Raw genomic sequence first — 11,757 nt, 5'->3', positions numbered from 1 at the left:
TAAAAAACTTAAAATTCTTTGTACAGTTTTTAAAAACTTTTTAATTTTTCTTTTAATTCTTGATCAGTAATCTAATGAAGTAGAGTTCATTGATAAATTTTAATTAATTATTTCTAAATAATCATCATTATTTGTGTTTCTTGTGGATTCACTATTGGGTATAAAATATATGATATAAATATAACTATGAAATTCAAAATATAAATCCATATACTATATAGTGTATCACAAATATTAGACTTATATAAAATATTTTATCTTTGTAAATCATCATAATCAATCAACATAATGTTTTGTAATATATTCCAAATTATATTATTACGGTACAAGTTTGATTTTATTTATCGTTTTTACGGGGACATCGTTAAAATTGTTGTAAATCAAGGATTTTTCAATTAGATAAAATTAAGTTATAGTTTTTTGGATTTAGTAATCTTGAGGAGTGGGACACCATGATTATTTGGCCTTCGGGAGGTCTGAGTTAATTTTTACCCAGTAACCCTCCCAACTCTGAACGGGACTATCCTTACGTGAAAAAAACAGATAAGAAAAAACATGTCAATTAGTATCGACATATCGTTGAAAGATGGCGTTGACGTTATCGTTTAACTAAGAGATTCCTACATTCTGTTATTCAATGCTGACTATTAATTTTTATTACTATTTATAATAATATGGAAATTTACACGGAATTTACGATTTACAAGTTACGATAATGCCACTCGTAAACTATACTACATATTAAACATACTAAAAATGGGTCGAACTCAAAAATATGGTCTCGAACCGAACCATGGTATGTTGAACCGAATTCAAACCGAACTTTTTAATCCTATATCGAACTGAACTCGAACCAAACCTTAGTATGACAAATTGAACTCGAACCGAACTTTATAGTATGATATCGAACTTCAACCTAGCATTTTATTCCAAATACTGCGTAGTTATGTCAAATCAAAATACTTATTTAGTAATAACCAATTACTATTATATCCTATTATATATTATTATTATTATTATTATACTATTATATACTACAAATACTATTCAAATTTTAATTTTATTAAAGTTTTATCGGTTCAAAGATTTTAATTTAGATTTTAGAATTATAGTATTATACATTTATATTTTATATCTATCTCTTTTATACAGAGTAAAATTGATAGGTTGGTACCAATTGTTTTAAAAATTAAAAAAGTGTAATAAAATTATTTCAAATCTGTAAACCTTACAAATTATTCAAATTTAAAAGATCTAATATGTTATTCATAACTCTTATTCTTTAATTTATATTTTATACATCAAACATTAATTTAACTTTAACAGTGTTAATTAATAATAAATAATAAAATATTAAATACTAAATTGTTAGACAAGTAATTATAAAATAAAAAGTAAATTAATAATTATTAAGCAATATTATAAATTATTGTGTAAAAATACAAGATATTCCATTAAAAATGGAGAAAGACGTGTTCTTCTTGAGTATACTGTTGAACCATTTTCAGAAAACAGTCATTCACTACAAACCGATGTACCTGATACACCTAAAAATTTCAAAACCACTGGTAGCAATTGAGGAAATGTTTGATGGTTATTTTCTCACCACTTTAATGGATCAGCTGTCGGTTCAATGTTTTTTAGCAATAATTAATTTTCTATCTAACAAATTAAAAAAATAGTAAAAATATTAGAGTAAGAACTAATAACAATTAATAAACAATAATTGTTATTAATTATTTATCAGTTTGATTTACTGTATGACTGTATTATATTATAATTATACTATTATTAATATAAATTTAAATATCATACTTCAATTGTTACTTCATTTATTGAAGTTACTGTAGTAGACACTTTTGATACTGAACGCTGATGAAGTATGTCCCAAAGTGAATAGTTTGAATTTTTAAGTTTTTTAGTTAATAACTCATCTGAGGTGCTTGGTTGTGATAATATCTCATAGTTGATTCTATATTTTTTTACTTCTGATGTAATATATGACTTTGTTTGTAATAACTCATTTTCATTCAACATAAGTCCTTTAATTCTTGGACCTATCAACATAGCCATAATGTAGATTTGATTTTTTTTATATACATCAAATCGTTAACACATGGATCTTAATAAATTTTAAGCGAAGCATGTTCCGGGTTCTTGTGTCGTATTTGTCTAAAATAAATAAATTAGCATCAATTGTATAAATGATTGGTAGTACCATAGTTAGTGTAGGCGTATCTTCTCGACTGAATTCTTTTGTTGCTTCAAATATTGGCTTGAGAAGAGTGACATAACCTTCTATCGTATACTAATCTTTAGCAAACAATATTTGTCCTTCTTTAATTTTAGGTAAGTCAATTAAAATGGCATCTTTCTACTCTAACATTCTTTGTAGCATCAAATATATACTAATCCATTGAGTGTTGACCATTTGAATAAGTTTATGTGGTGCTAAATTTAATCTTTTTTGTGTACCTATCTGTTAATCATTCAGATGCGATATCGCTGTGATTATAAAGCGTTATAATTGCTTTACATAGTTTCAACAGGTCAGTCATTTTACTTAATTTTACAGCATCATCAATTGCCAACTGAAGAGTATGTGCTGTACATAAAATGTGTTCAAAGTTACTTCCATTGTGACTAAGGGCACTAGATATATTTCTAGCATTATCAGTAACAAAAAAAAAAATGGATATATTTGAGTTACTATTTTCATTTTCATTGTTCCATTCTGTAACCATATTTTTAATTTTATTATATATGACATATCTGTATGTTCTCCTGGAAAGTGGGAACAACCAAGAGTTTTATTTTTGAGTTTCAATTTATTCGACCAAAGATCAAATGTAAAAGAAATCAATTTAATATTTTCTAAATCGATTTTGATTCGGTTATTTAGTAATTTTTTTTTTTGTTTGCATACATCTCTGGTATCTATTAATTTTTGAGATAGTAACTTACGACTTGATACAAAATATCGATCTTCTGCAACTGCCATCAACCTCTTAAATCCATAATCTTTTAGAATTGAAATATATTGGTAATCCAAAGCAATCATTTCTACAATTCTTACTGTAATAAACTTCGTTTTTTTTATTACTAGCTGAAAGTTTTTCAGATTTGACATTGATATCATGATATCTTGTTGTTGGGATGTATCTTTATTCTTTCTTCTTTTGTTATTTATTTCAATAGAATGAAATTCATTCTGATAATCTTTATACACATTTGAATTTAAAAGCAATTATATAAATTATTGAATTCAAAAAACTATTTTGAGTGAAGTTAATTTAATATTGAACAAAGTTTTTTAAAATATTATCCCAGTCCCTAGATCTATATTTAATATTAATATTTAAAAAAATGTATTATAATAACCATAAAAATATAAATTAAATTAATTAGTAATGATAATAATTCTTACAAAATAGTAAAATACAAATCATAATTACTAATTAGTAATTACCTTTTAAGTATTAACTACCAAATCATATACTAGGTATTTACTATATTTATTACTAAATAGTAAATATAGTAAATATTAAATAAGTATATAAAAAATTTTTTGGCAAAACAAATAAAAAATAAGTTATATTTTATGTAAAATATAATAATACAAAATAAAAATTTATTATTTATTTAAACGAATATTTCTAGTTTGATTAGCTATATTTTTCTTAGTTAAATATAAAAACTAAAAACCATTGATATCAATTTCTTAAGTTATTAGTTATTAAGTTACAAATTTTATTTTATATTTTTTTGCATATTACACCGTTTTTCATTTTTAGAGCATTTTTAAAATTATTGGGTCATTTTGTTGGTTTTTAATGCATATTTATTCAATATACTATACAAATTTAGCTTATTCAAAATAAAATCAAAAGATAAATTATTTTCTTGATATTTAAGTAGGTTTATCGGGTTTTTCATATTGTCAATCTTTATTTTTCGATTCAGTTTTTATCTTATCTTAATTTATTATTGACTGTGGAACGTCACCTGTTTGCGTGCGTTACGCCAGCACCGCCCATTAGGATAATTTGATTTTTTTTACTATCAATAATTAGCACATAATTAGCATGAATTTGCATGACCAATTTTGCAATTTGCATGTCATACATTTCTCGGGAATCGCAAAACTTAACGGGCGGAGCTGGCGAAACGTTTCGCCAGCACCGCCCGATCGCAAAAATGAAATTTCATATATTTTTTCATAGCCATTATTTAGCACGCAATTAGCATGAATTTGCACGACTATCGCCGAAATTCGCTCAATCGTTGTTTCCGTGCATTAACGTATCCAAAAATTTGCGCGTTGCGTTATGCTAATTACGTGCTAATTATTGATAGTAAAAAAAATCAAATTTTTATAATTACTTATTATTATTAACTAATAATTATTAACAACTTACTTGAACAAATAATGAATAGATAATATTCTATCTACACTCTACAGTTTTGGCATTAACTATTAAAGTATTAACACTATTAACTATTAAGACGTAATAATAATAAATATTAATCGTATGTCGTATAAGACTAGGAACAAATAGATAAGTGGTAACCAATAACGCTGCTATTATATATGATATATATGATATTCACAACAGATAAATAAAACTCGACGGCCATTAATTGGAGAAAAATATTTATAAATAGCTGGGAAATTAAATTCAACTATATAGCATAATGTAATCATAAGATAATTCAAATATTAATACCACGAAAAAACCGTTAATTATTTTGGTCGGGAATAGGTTTTCGTTATAAAACCGGGATTCAAAATACGAGGTAATCGCTTTGATGTTAATATTTAGATATTTACCATGATTACTAATAACCAATAACCGCTTCCAGCATTCCAAAACTAAAAGTTATTATCGGTTTTCGGTTCTCAAATTTATAAACAACATTATTTTATTACTTACGTCATAATAACGATTTGTTGACGTAAAAGTAAAGAAACGTGGATATAGGAAAGCAATTTTAACTAATCATTTTTATTCAATAATATTAATTTCAATAGTGTTTCGCATAAAATACTGTTTTATGAACCTGACACGGTCCCGTGGCATTGAAGGTACATTACGTACACGACCGTCGGGGATCGCACAGGCCCTCGACTCAGACGCGACCCGGGTGACGACATCATCGATCCAGCTAAGCTATCCTTTACCCTTTGTCCTGGACATCGGGCAGAGGAGGAGAAATTTGCCGAAACTGGTGAAAACGCACTCACCAACTCCTATCACAAAGACAACTTTTCTCGATACCGTGTGTTCATCCGTTGGCTGTTACGGGCCATTCGAAATAACGTTGATCGATCATTTGTAAAACAATCCACCTCACGATACGGCCATCGCTACTTTGACCGTCTTCGTAATATTTATATGGGTCATCGCCAGACCCGTCTACAACTAGCCAAACAGCATCAAATTGCATTCCAAACGACCAGCATACAGGACACCAAGTATCACACTAGCTTTCCGCATCGAAACCGTTCGTTTTCCTTGACGAGAAAATACCTCCTATCGAAACGCCGTAGTCGTCCAACCCATTTATAACGATAATCAGAACTCTGGACATCGTGAACTCACGCAATTATTTTAATCACCTATATTTTTTTTTAACATACCGTGTACGTATAAATTTAAACAACCTACATTTTAACGCAGTAGCGTAGCTAGCATTTTTTGAAGGTGGGTGTTAATTATAATTATTAAATATTACATATAATACGTACAAACTAAAACTTTTATTTAATTAATTAATATATATATACATAATGTCTGTAATAGAGATGTAATGTATATTCGAATTCGGATAGCTTTACCATAAATCATTCGAATATTTGACTACTTGAATATCAGTATTCGATGCTAAAATACCTATTATTATTAAGCGTTTTGTGTTGCACGAAAACGTAAACGAATAATTTTCGTCACGTATTGTCGCAATCGCGATAGTGTTAACCTGTATATATGTAATTAGTATTGTGCATTATTTTATATTTCATATTGTATTATCGATTTACCTATATTCCTATAATAATGTAATATATGATACGGCTCAAGGGGGGTGTCATATCTACCAAACACCCCCCTTGTATACTCCACTGTTTGAACGGGTGTACAAGATTTGTGTTTACCGTAACAATGTTTGTACGAACCAGGCGTCGTAGATTTACAAGGAAAAACTTGTAGCCAGTGAACGCAAAATCGATGTGGTTATTTTAGGAAACAAAACCGAACCGCTGGATTAGTAAGGAAGACGAACAGTCGACAAATAATAATAAACGAAATGTATTGCGTCAATATAGTTGAAGTGCTTACGAAAAATGGGGGTGGGGTTGTCACTTAACTTAAACATAACAAGATTTACAAAAAATAACAATATTATGGTTCACAAATAAATTTCAATGATTACGACAACGGTGGCAATGAAGGTGACGGCAATGGCGAATGTGGTGACGACGGCAACGAAGGGGTGTACATACGTCGGTGAAAAATGACAGTGACGGCGATGGCGCGCGCACGTCAAACTTTATTAAAAATAAAAATAAAAAAAACAAAACGCTCCGAAAATGAACAAGAAAAAAAACAATCAGGATATCGGCGAAGAGTGAAACACACACGAGATATTCTTATTTCTTTGATAACGCGTACGAATGGAATCACGGATACCGGTGGAACCAATCATTCTCGGACGCGTGACAATGTAAGCGGCTACGTAATGTCGCGACTTTTTTTTGCGGAGAACAGGCAATTTAATTCGATGTTCAATAATATTATCAACAATATTAACAAGCGTTTACCACCCGTACAAGTATTTTGGACACGTATTATTAGGAATTTGAATTAAACTCGAGATATAAGGTGTTTTACGAGTACACGAGCTATGCACACCATTCGCCGTGTTAGATGAACCGAATTCGATGATGTTAAACCGTCTGAAATAGTCATGTATAGTTACACATCAATTTTCCAAGTGCGAAGTATTTCCAATATACAATAATTAATATTAACGAAGGCACGATCGGATGAATAATCGTAGAACACGACTGACGAGGTGGTAGAGTGCAATTGGTGGCAAACATGTTTACCATAATCTAGGTCGCAGAATTTTATTTAATATAAGATTAAGAATTAAGATAGAACATACATACAATGTGATCAAATGGGTGGTGCGTTTGCAATTTAATTTTTGATCATAAAGTTACATTTACTTATCTCGAAAAACGCTAATCAGATGAAACTGATTTCACTTCATAGGATTAGTTCTGAAGAAATTACTTCTAAAAATTGCTTTCCATAGCTAAACTTTCTACGGATTCCGGTATACGCAAAGTACAGTTTTCATAACAGAAAGTGACATTTTTTGAAAACGGATCGTATATGAATAATACCTACGTAGTTTTTCACTCTGATTGGAATCTATAATAAAAGCAATGGATCTAAAATATTTTTTTTTTTTTTTTTTTCGTAACTCAAATTTCCTTATGAAAATCATATATTTGAACGATTGATCCATTGATGGGAATATATAAGAGGTTTTACATAGAGTAATTATATATTCATAGATTTGTTTTCACCTTAAATAATTTTCAAAAGGACGAATGTATACACTGGAGTAAAAGGGAGTAAAAGGGCTGTGGAACCAGAAGTTCCGAGTCTCGAAGATACTTGCATACATTTCCTGAAGAAGAACTTAGACGGTACATATTATTTTCTCGGTTTACGGTGATATGTAAATAATTTGAACTCTAATTTGATTTAATCAGTTTATTGACATTATTATAATATTATATGGTTTTAATTTTTTTAGATTTGAAATCTACTAAAGGGATCCCGTTTGACCATCTGGAACCGGCCCTGAAATTCGCTAATTCCGAGAAGTTGCACAGGATTGAAAAAAATAACATGCAACATATTCTTGTGGGAATATCACACTAAGGAACATTTTCGGAACGAGTACTCTGGCAGAGGTGAAACGTGGAGAGACATGTACTTTGTAATTATCAATAGTTTTTTGTTTTTTAACGTAAGTTTTGTGTCCATCTATTAGTCGCCATTACATTATTATGGTTTTTGATACTAAGTTATAAAATTACACTCATTATTTACAAAACAAGATGTATATATAATATATTAAGGTTTCTGCGCATATCAGCAAACATGTATTAGTTATCTAGTCATTTTTTCAATTGTATTGATGATGAATGTTATTCGCATTTAACCATAGTCCTTTATTGTTTAGACATGTGTAGAAAAACGCGAAAATAAATTTAATGTATTATGATTGATGATGGAGTCGAATTTACTCAAGAACAGACGTGGTCTTACACCAACACTGTCCGTAAAATGGTTAAAGGACGAGTATGTTAAATTGATTTTTAAAAAAATAATTAAATATTTAATGATTGCACAATTAAATAGTCATACATTTGTTCAAGGGTAGAGAAGCCATTTCTATAACCTTATGTTATAGATAATCCTAAATTTTAAAATATTTTATCAAGATGATATTAAATTAGTTCATTTTTATAGTGATATCAAGAAAAAAAATAAGAGAGGCACCTGAATTTCAAGTATCTGCAAAAACACGCATCCACACTCAAGACTGAAAAATTATAGTTCGATTTTTGATATATTTTTCTTTTTATTGTACATGTACAATGTACACTTTATGTGTTACCGTCAATGTTAAATTAATGATAATTGAAGTCTTTGCAGTTGTTCGATTGTTATTAACCGTTCGTTTAATTTTTTCCAGGGGGGGACAAATGCCCCGTCTTTCCCCCCTCTCTGAGCGCCCATGCCAACGATAATTACACAACTTAATACCATATTTAACAGATAACTTTTCATAATTATATTTTGACTTTACAATAAATCGATGGTTTATCAACATTATAGTTATGCTATACATAGCATTTGATGTACTTAAATTAGTGTTTTGTCAAAGAAATAAACATTTTTAAATACAAAAAATTAATTTTGTGAAAATTAAAGTTTCCTAATATTTTAAATAATGATTTTTGGCCACCTTTTTTAGTTTTTCGACCACTGTGCGGTGGTACTGTTTTTTTGTAGATGCAATACTCGAACAACATGCCAACACCGTAGGACGGAACCTGCGCTCGTCCTGCCGCAGGAACAACTGATGCAGACATGGACGCAGACAAGGTCGATTCAAGAGCAATGCTGTGGAAGCAAGTGCGCGACGTGTACGGTGACAATACGAGGTTACAGTGCTCATTGGCCCACTACGGCAAAATATACGATCAGAACGTAATTCGGCACTCCACGCCAACAAGACTGTGAATGACGTAATGGTCTAGCAGATTGTCCACTTGATTTATTTGTTTGTCGATATTTGAAATTTGTAGTTCATGCTAACCAACCGAATAATCTCCATAATTTAAAACAGTAAATGACAAATAAACAGATTATGGAAGTTATTCAAATGAAGTCATACGGCGTTTAGAAGTATGTTTAGGAGATTTAAAAGATGATGTTGAGTATTCTGTGTCATAAGTTGTTTAAAATAAAAATAAAAATTGAACCTTATTTAAACAACCGTTAAATTTACTTCTTCGGTGTACCCCTTCTCAGTCATAAATAACTATATAATAACAAAATATAGACATTTTAAATTTTTTTCAACTTTCACTCGGTGTAAACGAGTCAAATTTTGAAATAGGAAAATAGTTTATTTATAAAAAATGCTTGAAAAAATTTCGTGTTTTCCGAATCTGATGTCGAAAATACCTGTTGCTATTTGAAAAAATCCAATTTTGTTACGTATGCGTTTGAAATTTGAAATTATCAAAAAATGTGTATTTCAATATTCCCTATCTCCTATTTCAATCTGAAGTCACTGGATGAAAAATATTTGTTGTTACCATTTTAGTGAAGAAACATATTGTATATATTTAATAATAATGTGTCTAGATTATGAACACTTATCAATTGCATAATTCAGTTATTATGAAATGTATCTGTGCTATACAAGCCCCACTATAGTGTATAAGAAAATAAAATAAATATATTATAAACTAGTATTTTTAATATACAAACAGTATTTAATGCGATTCATCAATATTTCATAGCATATCCTATTTCTTAATTTAGGTATGTCATCTTGAGTAAAATTCATTTGCATTCATCAGACATTCATCTGCATGCATTAATTGCCATCCGCTTACGTCAAATATTTTGTTCTTCTAGTTCTCGTACTCTTCTTTTAAGTAATCGAAAATTATATTCAAACATTTGGGATTTTTTCCACCACAACTATTTTAGTATTTTACAATCTTATTAATAAAGTTAATATAAGTAAGACACCAATGATTTTCCAAGTGGATGGGAATGAACATTTTTTGCATGCAAATATATCTTTTCGTCGGGACTACCGACGAACATATTGGTATCCTTGAGTACCAAAAAAAATATTATCAACAAATTACTGAAACTAAATACTTGTAAATAATTAAAGCACAAACTTACGATAGTTTTGGATAGAAGAATGTATCGAAAATGTGTTAGTTATCAGGATCACGATCAACAATCATACTTAAATAACGATTTATAACCTCACCATTTAACCAAGCTGTTGGTGAAAATACAGTTTGTAAGTTGCTCTTTTTAATATTATGTTTCTCTCATAATATATTAATTTTGAGGTCCAGAAATTAAACAAATAATAGTGTCTTGTATTTTTTTAACTATAATTTGGAAAAATTTCATTTTTCTTTGGAGATTCAATTTTCATAACTTCTTTTTTTATATGATCAAGTTTATGTTCAGAAATAATTCCTTGCGCAATAATTTTGTTTTTCTGAATACTTATTTTTAGCTTCTCTACGATTTCTTTGTCAGATGATTGTGACAAGTTAGTCTGACAATATCTATTATGAATAGGCATGGCAAGGGGACTATTAACTCTGAACAGTGTAATTTCAGGTTCAGTGATGTTCTCATCTACTTCAGATAATGAATCATCGATGATTTTAATTACTTCTACAACATTATCATTCATCCGTGCTCTTTTATTATTCATAATTTCATAATAATCGTTCTTACGTTTAGTCGATTCATTGAATTCAGAAGTTTCATTTCTATCAGTGAACCTTTTATATAGATCCCGCATTAAATTTAAGGAATCCATTACGTACATACGTAAAGATATCAAAAAGAATGAGAATAATATTAATAATCCAGCTGTAGTCTATACAACTGAAAAAAAAATGTTATCAGTGCAATTTGAAAACATAAATTGATGGTTTTATGTCACTGCAGGTCTAAACTAAAATTATACTAGAAAATAAAAATATAATGTGTTATGCAAACAAATACTCACTCCTCACACTAATCGGTGTACTTGCAGTAATAAATTATAATTAAATAGAACAATTAAATATAATTCATGGATGTTCGTAGAAAACACAAAATACGAGTCCGTTAGATAAAAAATGTTATCCAAAACAAAATGATGACACCAAAATAAACACGACGGTTTCTATAGTATTCACATGATGTTTTCGTTATCAATAGTCGAAATTCTTTTGTAAAACTTTCGATTTCAAACTGATTATTAATATTAATTCACTTGGTATAACCTTTCTAAGGAATATATCGAAAGATTTCGATGACTTTTTGGTAAAAAATTGCGTAAAAATCGATAGTTTTTGAGTCTATCACTTTCAGATAAACCAAAATAAGTAGTATATAGACCAATTCAAATTAAAAT

At 29.1% G+C, this 11,757-nt stretch overlaps 1 pseudogene; it reads right to left on the bottom strand.

Annotated features, from left to right (window-relative positions):
* Positions 1-2,486: 2,486 nt before the first annotated feature.
* LOC112685846 lies at positions 2,487-11,175 on the bottom strand (annotated as a pseudogene).
* Positions 11,176-11,757: the final 582 nt, after the last annotated feature.

Source organism: Sipha flava, unplaced genomic scaffold (assembly GCF_003268045.1).
Source record: "Sipha flava isolate LNK unplaced genomic scaffold, YSA_version1 293_pilon_pilon, whole genome shotgun sequence".
Taxonomy (NCBI): Eukaryota; Metazoa; Arthropoda; class Insecta; order Hemiptera; family Aphididae; genus Sipha; species Sipha flava.
The sequence above is the reverse complement of the archived record's forward strand: the minus strand, read 5'-3'. Positions and strand labels throughout refer to the sequence as shown.